Source organism: Pseudonaja textilis, chromosome 3, assembly GCF_049901715.1.
Source record: "Pseudonaja textilis isolate UNSWEBS1 chromosome 3, rPseTex1.2, whole genome shotgun sequence".
NCBI lineage: Eukaryota > Metazoa > Chordata > Lepidosauria > Squamata > Elapidae > Pseudonaja > Pseudonaja textilis.
Genome location: NC_141992.1, coordinates 194,652,206 through 194,662,208, shown reverse-complemented (window position 1 = coordinate 194,662,208; position 10,003 = coordinate 194,652,206). Strand labels below are relative to the sequence as shown.

The following is a 10,003-nucleotide window of genomic DNA, read 5'->3' as shown; positions in this document are numbered from 1 at the left end:
GTTTTTGATTTATATAACCAAGGAGTAAACTCCACACTCACTTGCACAGATGTTGTTAAGTTTGAATCACTTTAAATGATTTAACAGACTGTTATTCACAGTCTGGTTTCTTGTACAGTGAAGGCTCAGCCCCAGATACAAATTGAGGCAAATTCATAGAGTTTAGTTTAAAGTTAAGTAAGTACAGGGTTGTAGACCTTAAAGTAATAAAATTGGGGATGATTTTCCATGAATCACCATTGCAGTACTTTCACTTACAGTATTTTACACTTATTCAAATAATCTGAAGAACTACCTGAATGTTGAGCCAAATGTGAGGAATTCAAATCTTAATTCAGACAAAAGTTTATAAGATCGGACAATGGGAAAGAACAGGGACCAGTCCTGGAGTCTGGGGAGGACTCGGATGAGGATCCTGCGTCCAATACAGAGATAGGGCCAGGATCATCTGAGAATGTGCTAATTCTGGAGCCTCCAAAATCTGACAGCAGTGAGGCAGAGACACAAGGGGAGCCTGTTCCCAGTGCACGTGTGCACAGAGCTGCCAGAAGGCAAGAGCGGCTAAGACAAAAGAGGCGGCCTTGGAGTAAGGCTTGGAGGTGATTGCCTCTCCCTTAAGGTATAAAGGACAGGCAAAGGTGAAGGAACCTTTGCAGGAAGCAAAGTCATTCGCTCTGTTTGGATTAAACCTTGAAGCTCTGTGTGGACTTTGTACTTTGGCTTTTTTCAGTTCATTTGGCACTTTAGTTGTTGGCAGCAGTTCAAAGGAGAGAAAGGTGGGTGCTTATCTCGAGAGACTATTTGGGACTCATGGGCTGGGAATGAACATAATTCCCAGCATTGAAATAAAACAAGAGTTGTTTGGACTAAGCGTGTGTTTAATTATGGTCTCAGCCTTGGTCAGAACAGTAAAAGCATTATGCCATTCAAGAAATAATTTCTTCCATTTATTTGACAAAAACATTGTTTCAAAAAGAAACAGAGGGGGGACACAATCACATATTTATCCTTTAGGATTCTGTAATTATTTTAATGCTAAGGGTTTTCTAAAATGGGCACTGAAGCTGAAGAAGTTACTGGACCTTTGGAGTTTGCAAAGTTAACGATGGAAGGCTAAAAAAAAAAATGCACTTGGAAGTAATAGAAAAGAATATCTGGTGACTATTTCACCCCGCTCCCCAAATATTTTTGACAGTTGAAATTGGTTGCCTATGGAAATGGGGTGAATGGTTAAATCCATGTCTAGTTTAATAGTCAAGTGCCGTATTTTTGCTCTCCACTTGCTGCTTCAAAATGGATTAATGTTATTGCTGGCGAGGTTGTGATAAGATTTTATTTTACACAGATTGCTGGGGATTACCATTTTTATTTTCATTAGGCTTTCTCTCTGCTATTTATTCCAAGGATCCGAGCTCTAGAATTTGCCTTTTTCCCAAAATGCTGTCATTGATGTTTTCCCCCCCACTATACTATTATCATTATAAGTAACTTAGAAATCTTCCAGGATTTAAGAGCTGCATTAAGATTTAATACATCATTGCTTTGAAAATGTAATCCTCAAAAAAAAAAAAAACCTCTTTTCTGTTCTTTAGGTACTTTTTGAATCTTCCGCTTGAGTTGCCTCTTTTCAGACTATCGAAAAATATGTAAATACAGTTTTACAACTAGGGTTTCTTTGCGGTGGATTGAATGCGGAGAATTCTCAGAGGGCTTAATAATGCTTTTTCTCTCCATGTTTATATTCATTTATATAGACAGTTTTATTCTACACCCCCTTCCAGGGATTTTGAGTCGACAGATCAATAGAGGGATTGATCTGTGAGTGACAGGCGTCTTCCTCAATCTCGGATCCTCTCTAGAGACCTGGGAGTTTGAGGTTTTTGTGCAGTGTTTTAGCTGTGATGAAACTCAAAGACTTTGGCCACCTAATGAGAAGGAAGGACTCACTGAAGAAGAGCCTAATGCTGGGAAAGAATGAGGGCAATAAAAGAACGCGACAACAGAGAATGAGGTGGCTGGATGGAGTCACCGAAGAAGTAGGCATGAGCTTAAATGGATTCCAGGGGATGGTAGAAGACAGGGAGGCCCGAAGGAACGTTGTCCATGGGGTCACGATGGGTTGGACACGACTTCGCAAACAACAACAAAAACACCACACACTTCTGGATAGAGAGTTCCGATGTTGTTCCAGAGATCTGTTGGAGCTACTTCACCAGCCTTGGACTCACTGGGATCACTTTGTCCTTGATTTTCCACATCCCTTTTTTCTTTTTTTTTACTTCTTCAGGCCCTTCTACTTCTCCAGCTTCTCTCATTCCTTCTTCCAGATGTTGCCGTTATTTGCCATCGCTATGTCTATCCCCCATCATTGTCTCCTGATTCTTGTGTGCTTACCTTTCTATCCGGATCTGGAAGTCCCACAGGACTGCTCACTGATGGTGGTCCTTAAGTTCATTGTTAAGTGCAATAATAGCTCTGGGATAAAAAACTGTACAGAAAACGTGTGGTCCGAGTTTTAATTGTTCTGTATCTTCTGCCAGAAGGCAACAGTTCAGAAAGATTGTAAGCAGGATGGGAAGAGTCTCTGAGAATGTTGTGCGACTTCCTCAAACAGCGAGATGCGAAGGTGTCGTCTAGGATTGGTAGCTGGAGCCCAATGATATTCTGGGCAGTTTTAATGATTCTGTATAGAGCTTTTTTGTCTGCTACAGAGCTTCTCCCATACCATGCAAGAATGCCGTATGTCAGGACACTCTAAATGGTGCTGCGGTTGTAGGACAGAAGTAGATGCTGAGATAGATTGATCTTTCTGATCAATCTGTCTCAACCTCTTCTGTACCTTCTTCACAAGCATATTAGCATTCATAGTCCATGAGAGGTCCTCGGAAATATAAATGCCCAGAAATTCAAAACTATCAACCCTTTCCACCTCCTCGCCATTTATGTAAAAGGGAGCTTTGCTCCATTTTGTGACCTTTCTTTCCACAGTTTTTAAGCAAACCGCTGCATTTGTTAAGTAAGCAGCATGATTGTTAAATGAATCTGGCTTGACTACCGATTGACGACTTGTCAAAAAGTCACCAAAGGAGATCATGTAACCATAGGACAGGGTTGTCCAGCGCCAGGCTTGTGGGCTGCATCCAGCCCGCAATGTGGTTGGATCCGTTGGGCCGTCCTGGAAAATGTAAGGGGCTGGCCAGCATCGCTTTGGCCCAGTACAAAGAGGAAACAGGCCGGCAGTTTGGGGAGTGGTGTCAAGCTGGCCACGCCCACACGGCTGGGCCCCTGAGATCAAACATGGCCCTCAATAAAATTGAGTTTGATTCCCCCCTGCCATAGGATATTACAACCGTCATAAATATGAGTGGGTTGCCAAGCATCTGAATGTTGATCATGTGACCATGGGGATGCCTCAGCCATCCTTAGTATGAAAAATAGTCACAAGCCACTTTTTTCTGTGCTGTTGGTCATTAAAAACTGTTGTAAGTCATGGACTATCTGTCTAGAAAACCAGTTTTCTGAGCTTAATGAAGATGGGAACGATTTATATCTCAGGAACAGCAAAAATAGGTTAATTGGCTTAATTTAAGTACCCTATCTTACAGAGGTAAAACTAAGTCTCAAGCCCATTAGTCATGTAATAGGAATAGCTAATCTGCTTGGCTCAGGAAAAGCCAGGAAAAGGATGACCCGACAATCAAATCTTTCCATTACCAACTCTCTGCTGTAATCAAGCAACAGAAAACTCACATCTCAAATGCTGACTTAAAAAAGATAAAATAAAATTTGGATATCAGAGAGAATTGTCAAATCATCTTCTACCAAATCCTTTTAACGCAGAAGGGAAGACTTAAGAAATGAAATGGGATCTATCTCTACCCCATCTTCCACTGAGAATTTGTTCTCCTCACCAGACGAAAACAAATGTACTGTGCAAAACTCCTATTGTAGGATACCTGGAAACAGCAGAGAGGAGCCCTGGGATACAGTGACAGTTTCTCTACACGTCTCAAGTACATCGACAGATCTGCAAATTATCTTTAACTGTGCGTCTCCCTTGGCAAAGGGCAGCAGAGCGGGTGGCTCTGCACTCCAATACTATTAAGTGGACTTTTGGAAACGGGCCTATATAGTTTTTTTGAAATTAACTTTTTAAACAAGTGTAACATTTTGGTTACTTCCCTGAAATGGCAATGATAGTTGTGTAAAAAGTACGTAGAGTTGCAGAGATCCAAGGAGTACATACTCTAGAGCCGTGATGGCGAACCTATGGCGCACAGAACCACTTCTGCCGGCATGCGAAAGGTCGCCCGGAAGAGCCCCACTGCGCATACGCCTAACACTGCCTACCCAACAACTGATTGTTGGGTCTCTGGCACGCATGCGTGGGGGGTAGGGGGGCGTTGGAGACGCGCACACATGCGCAGAGATGCACAAGGTACACAGGGGTCTTGCGCACATGCACAGTAAAGCTCCCGCAACTTCTGTTCCATGGGATGATTGTTCTCATTGTCAGAAAACTCCTCCTTATTTCCAGGTTGAATCTCTCCTTGTTCAGTTCCCATCCATTATCCCTTGTCTGGCCTTTGGGTGCTTTGGAAAACAGCTTGACCCCTTCCTCCTCTCTGTGGCAGCCCCTCACAGAGGTGCCTTGCATGTATTTATAGGCCATAACCGACAACTTGAATTGTACCCAGAAGCAAACTAGTGCCCAGTGCAGTTTAGGTTTTACAAAGTGCTCTTCTTTGGGTACCCAAAATTGCCAATGCAGCCGCATTCTGTACCAGCCGAAACCTGCGGATACTTTTCAAGGGTAGCTCCATGTACTGCGCATTGCAGTAATCCAAACAGGAGATGACCAGGATACAGGTGACAAGAGCATCCCTATTCCAGAAAGGAATTCCCGTTGCTTTCTTGGGAACAACGGAGAGGAAAAATATTCCATTGCTTTCTTCTGGGCTCTTCTTTCCACTTTTCAATCTAGTCTACAACCCTGGGGTTTTATTTTTTCCTCATGACCACCCACTCAAAATACAAATGACATTTGATTGCTTGGAGTTTACAAAACCAGCCAAGGTCAGGTAAGTGCTGCCACCTGCTGTGCCATTTCATTGAATATAGCAAGGTTTCATTGGCTGATCCTACTCACAATTAAGTAACCATGGGTGTTGAAAATGTCCGATTACATCTCCTTGAACGGTTTCCTTATATCAAGTTGGTGTGCGTAAATTGGGAAGTTGAAGTCTCATTTGCCAAAACAATGCGGTTACATCCCTGTTTTCTTATCGCCTGTCACAGTTACGGTTATCACTTCGCCGTTGCTGCTAGTTATTCTTACAGATTCTTCTAGTACACCGTACATTCTTAAAGTGATTTAGAGTAGCAAATGACATTGGGTGCTGTGAAGTGATGTAAGCAGAGAAACAGCCCATATTTAACACAGCATCTTGATTACTCGCGTTGATGTTACCAACTTGTAAGTGTGTCTTTAGGTAGAATTGTTTTACCCCATCTAATGTTAGAACGGGGTTTTTGGGTTTGGGTCTTTGAGAAGAGCAGTTGGATTCTATTTCAATGGAGCTGAGCTTTACTTCATCTTGAAAACCTCCAATCCGTGGAGGTTGTCAAGACTGAGAATGTATACAGTAACATTCAGGTGCACAAAAAATAAAATGCTAAGGTCATTTGTGAAAAGCAGAATATGTGAGCCCCAGTATAAAAGAGTTAACAGAACAAGAGAGATGAAAGACACTCTGGGGGTCTTCTATTTCAACCCCTTGCCCAAACAGGAGATCCTACACCATTTCGGACAAATGGTTGTCCAATCTCTTCTTAAAAACCTCCAGTGTTGGAGCATTCACAACTTCTGGAGGCAAGTTGTTCCACTGGTTAATTGTTCTAACTGTCAGGAAATTTCTCCTTAGTTCTAGATTGGTTCTCTCCTTGATTAGTTTCCATCCAACACAATTTCCCTAAATATTAATTGGTGATGGTTTTTTGAGTCCTTTTGTTATAAGGTGGGACAAAAAGAAACCAAATATTGGATGGATGGATGGATGGATGGATGGGAGGGAGGGAAGAATCCAAAGAAGGGAGAAAGGAAGAAGGGAGAAAAAGGGAAAGGAGGGAGGAAGGAAAAAAAGGAATGAGAGGGAGGAAGGGAAGAAGGAAGGAATAGAAGAAGGAAAGGGAAGGAAGGAAGGAAGGAAGGAAGGAATAGAAGAAGGAAAGGAAGGAAGGAAGGAAGGAAGGAAGGAAGGAAGGAAGGAAGGAAGGAAGGAAAGAAGGAAGGAAAGAAGGAAGGAATAGAAGAAGGAAAGGGAAGGAAGAAGGAAGGAAGGAAGGAAGGAAGGAAGGAAGGAAGGAAGGAAGGAAGGAAGGAAGAAGAAAAAGGGAGGGAGAAAGGAAGGAAAGAAGGAGAACGAGAGAGAGGAAGAAAGGAAGAAGGAAGGAAGGAAGGAAGGAAGGAAGCAAGGAAGGAAGGAAGCAAAGAAGGAAGGAAGGAAGCAAGCAAGCAAGCAAGGAAGGAAGCAAGGAAGAAAGGCATTCATTATGGCTTGTCTTTATTACCTCCTTCCTTGCCATCTGGCTCCCCCATACCAATATCCTGGAAACAGAGAGAGGAGTGTAGTCGACAGTGACTCCTTTTGACATAAGTACTATGTAAAATATATGGCTCTCATACTTTTCAACTGGTCTTTGCTCCAGAGTAATGATGCTGGTGTCAGAAGAGCGACGAAAATTAGCATGACAATTATTGTATAATTTCCTTGATTAAGAATTACTCCTTTTTTTTTCCTTCCTGGTTTACATTGGCTGAATGTCATATTGGCCTACCCCATGGCAGCAAAAACCTCCGTAGACCTTCCACCCTTGGTTGTGTTTTCAGAGTACTTTCCAGTGGTCTTATTTAATATTGCTTGCTCCCTGGGGAGCACCAGGCTGGAAGAGAGCAACCAGCTGGCCATTGTGTGGACTCACTTATAAATCATTTTGAAATGAAAATCACTCACATTTAGTTGGATTTTGGAGACTGGCAGGCCAGAACCCAATGAGATGGGAAGGAGGTGTTTTGAAAGCTGACCTGGGGTTTGTTTGAGCCTGTCAGCACTGACAAAACAGCAGTAATCATCTTATAATATTTTCATAATGATTGTCTGTTTGAAGATCTCCAGTGAAGTATACTGAAATATTTATTCTAACTGTGGTGGGATGCAGTGGTGAGATTCAAAATTTTAAAATACCAGTTGGGTGGGGGTGGCTTGGTGAGCGTCGCATGGCTTGGTGGGCGTGGCAGGGGAAGGATACTGCAAAAATCTCCATTCCCTCCCCACTCCTGGGGGAAGGTGATTGCACAATCCCCATTCCTTCCCCACCCCATTAACCTGCTTTCCAGCTCCGTTCTCCTGTGCAGGGCAACCAAAGAAGACCCAGCCGATCAGCTGGGACTCAATAGGAGGCAGAGTGTAGATGGGGGCGGGGCCAGTCGGGGGTGGGATTTGCCAGTTCTCCGAACTACTCAAAATTTCCGCTACAGGTTCTCCAGAACCTGTCAGAACTGGCTGAATACCACCCCTGGTAGGATGCGCTTTTTTGTGTGTGCATGTTCTCTGTTTCTATTTAACCCTGCAGTTTCAAAACCCATAATATTTGCCCTGTCCTGTCCAGCCAGAGAAGATCTCAGCTTTTCTCTTGTCCTTGTATAGCCTGATACATACAGGAAGTTCTCGACTTACGATCGCAATTGAGCCCAAAATTTATGTTGTTAAAGCAAGACATTTGTTAAGTGAGTTTTGCCTCATTTTATGAACTTTTTTGCCACCATGGTTAAGTGAATCCCTGCAGCTGATAAGTCAGTAACCCTGGTTGTTAGGTGAATGTGGCTTCCCCATTGACTTGGTTTGTCGGAAGGTCGTAAAAGGGGATCACGTGACTCCCAGCAATGGTCATAAATAGGAACATCTGAATTTTGGTCACACGATCCTGGGGATGCTGCAAAGGTTGTAACTGTGAAAAATGGTGATAAGTCACATTTTTCAGTGCAGTGTTTGAATGGTCACTAAATGAACTGTTGTAAGTCGAGAACTGCCTATATACACAATATCTATCTATCTATCTATCTATCTATCTATCTATCTATCTATCATCTATCTATCTATCTATCTATCTATCTATTTATCTATTATAATCTATATCTATATCTATCTCTCTGTGTATGTGTATATGTGGATGGATAGAGAGGGGTGTGTGTGTTTTTATGTGTGTGTTTTTATGTGTGTGTGTGTTTGTATGTATGTGTGTGTGTGTATGTGTTTGCATATGTATCTCTATATATAAAAGCGAAAGACCACTCACGCATCATCACAAAATCTCCAGAACTGTAAAGCCTACAAACTTGAAATTTGGCACCTATGTTCCTCTTGGCTTCTAGATGCCCACTAAGAAAGGATTTTTCTAAATGGCCATCAGAGCATTAGTATTTTGTATATTATTATTAACACGCTCTGATGCTGAGGAGTTCTACTCCCCCTCCCCACCTGAAAAGAAATCTCTTCCAAGTGCAAAACACAAGCAGAGGAGAGGAGTTTCATTTTCAGTTTTAGTTTCACAGCAGCAAGCAGCATTAGTATAGAACAGTTGAGCTAAGCCACGCCCAGGTTCCTTGCTGTCTCCTTGCTCGCATAGCAAATACTGTTTGACTTTCCTCAACTCTCTCACACACTGACAGGACACTAGCCCTGATGGGTGCTGGTAGGTAGAGGCAGAATTTTTTTTCCTCCTTATTTTCCTCCCCCAAAACTAAGCCCGACCACATAGTTTTGTAGCGAAGCACGGGTATCGAGCTAGTATGTATATACTTACTTATACATATACATACATATTTCTCTGTGTGTGTATGCATATACATCCATATTTGCTACTATTTTATTATAAGTATTTTTAAATTGCTAGTAACAGCTGTATGCCAATTCTTCCAGCAAGAATTATGATAAAATATGAAATACTTAGCTTTGTTACTGAATAAATGTCCATGGCTTATATAAATCCATGAATCATATGAATGTGAATGTTCTAAAGGTTCTAATCTACCTTAGATAGTACATCACTGATGCTACCAGATGCCTTCAGTGCTGGCATAACTAGCGCTGAGCAAGGGCTAGTCTGCTTTCAGCTCTTGGCTGCTTTTTTTTTTCCTAGAAAGCTCTTCATTTCAGAACTAATTCCCTTTAATTTCTGTGTGTCTCACCACGATGCCTATATTAATGAATTAATTAGGTTGATTAGAAACACTTAAGTCTGAAAATCTGACCTTTAAAAGTGCAATTCTTCTCGATGTATTCAAGCTTGTTTCTCGGGCAAATACGAGACATACTTAGTGTTCCTCAGAAATTAGCCTGTAAATTTTTAAATTACATTTTTACGCAAAGACAGAATTAAAAAGCTTTTTCCCTGGGGATTTCTGTTGAATTGCATGATACAAATTGATAGAATAGAGTTGAATCGTGGTGCTGTCTTACCTTGGTAGTTGCCTTGCTATTTTTTTATTACCAAACCAGGTAACATCAATGCAGCAGAGAGCAAACCCCACTCTCTTTTAGTACTGATGATGTTACCTAGTTTGGTAATGAAACGTCTGCAAGAAAACCACCAAGCTCAGAGAGCACCACAGACTCCTTGGGATACAAATTATCTGTAAAGTATTTTGTGTGTGTGTGAATGTTCTGGCGTAGGAAAGGTATAAAGGATTGCGTTCCTGTTGGGTCTCTTAAACACTTCAGTATTTTTTGGCCCAGCAGAGATGACATTCTCCTCTTTCAGTTTTTTATAATGATGCTTGGAAAAGTTGTTGTAGATATAAAATATCAGAAAATGGTTTGATAGCCTGGACCAGGCTCCAAGACCTGGGTGGAGTGGATCCTATTCAGCATTGTGACTATAGCAGTGGTGACTAATCTTTTTTGGGCTCCTGTGCCAAAAATTGTGCGCACGCTTGTGCTAGCTC

General features: G+C 41.9%; 1 protein-coding gene across 2 annotated transcripts in view; it reads left to right on the top strand.

Annotated features, from left to right (window-relative positions):
• The window catches only part of TRAPPC9 (trafficking protein particle complex subunit 9), a 299,696-nt gene that overhangs the window by 162,442 nt on the left and 127,251 nt on the right, over nt 1-10,003 (top strand). The gene's annotated exons all lie outside the window — the stretch shown is intronic.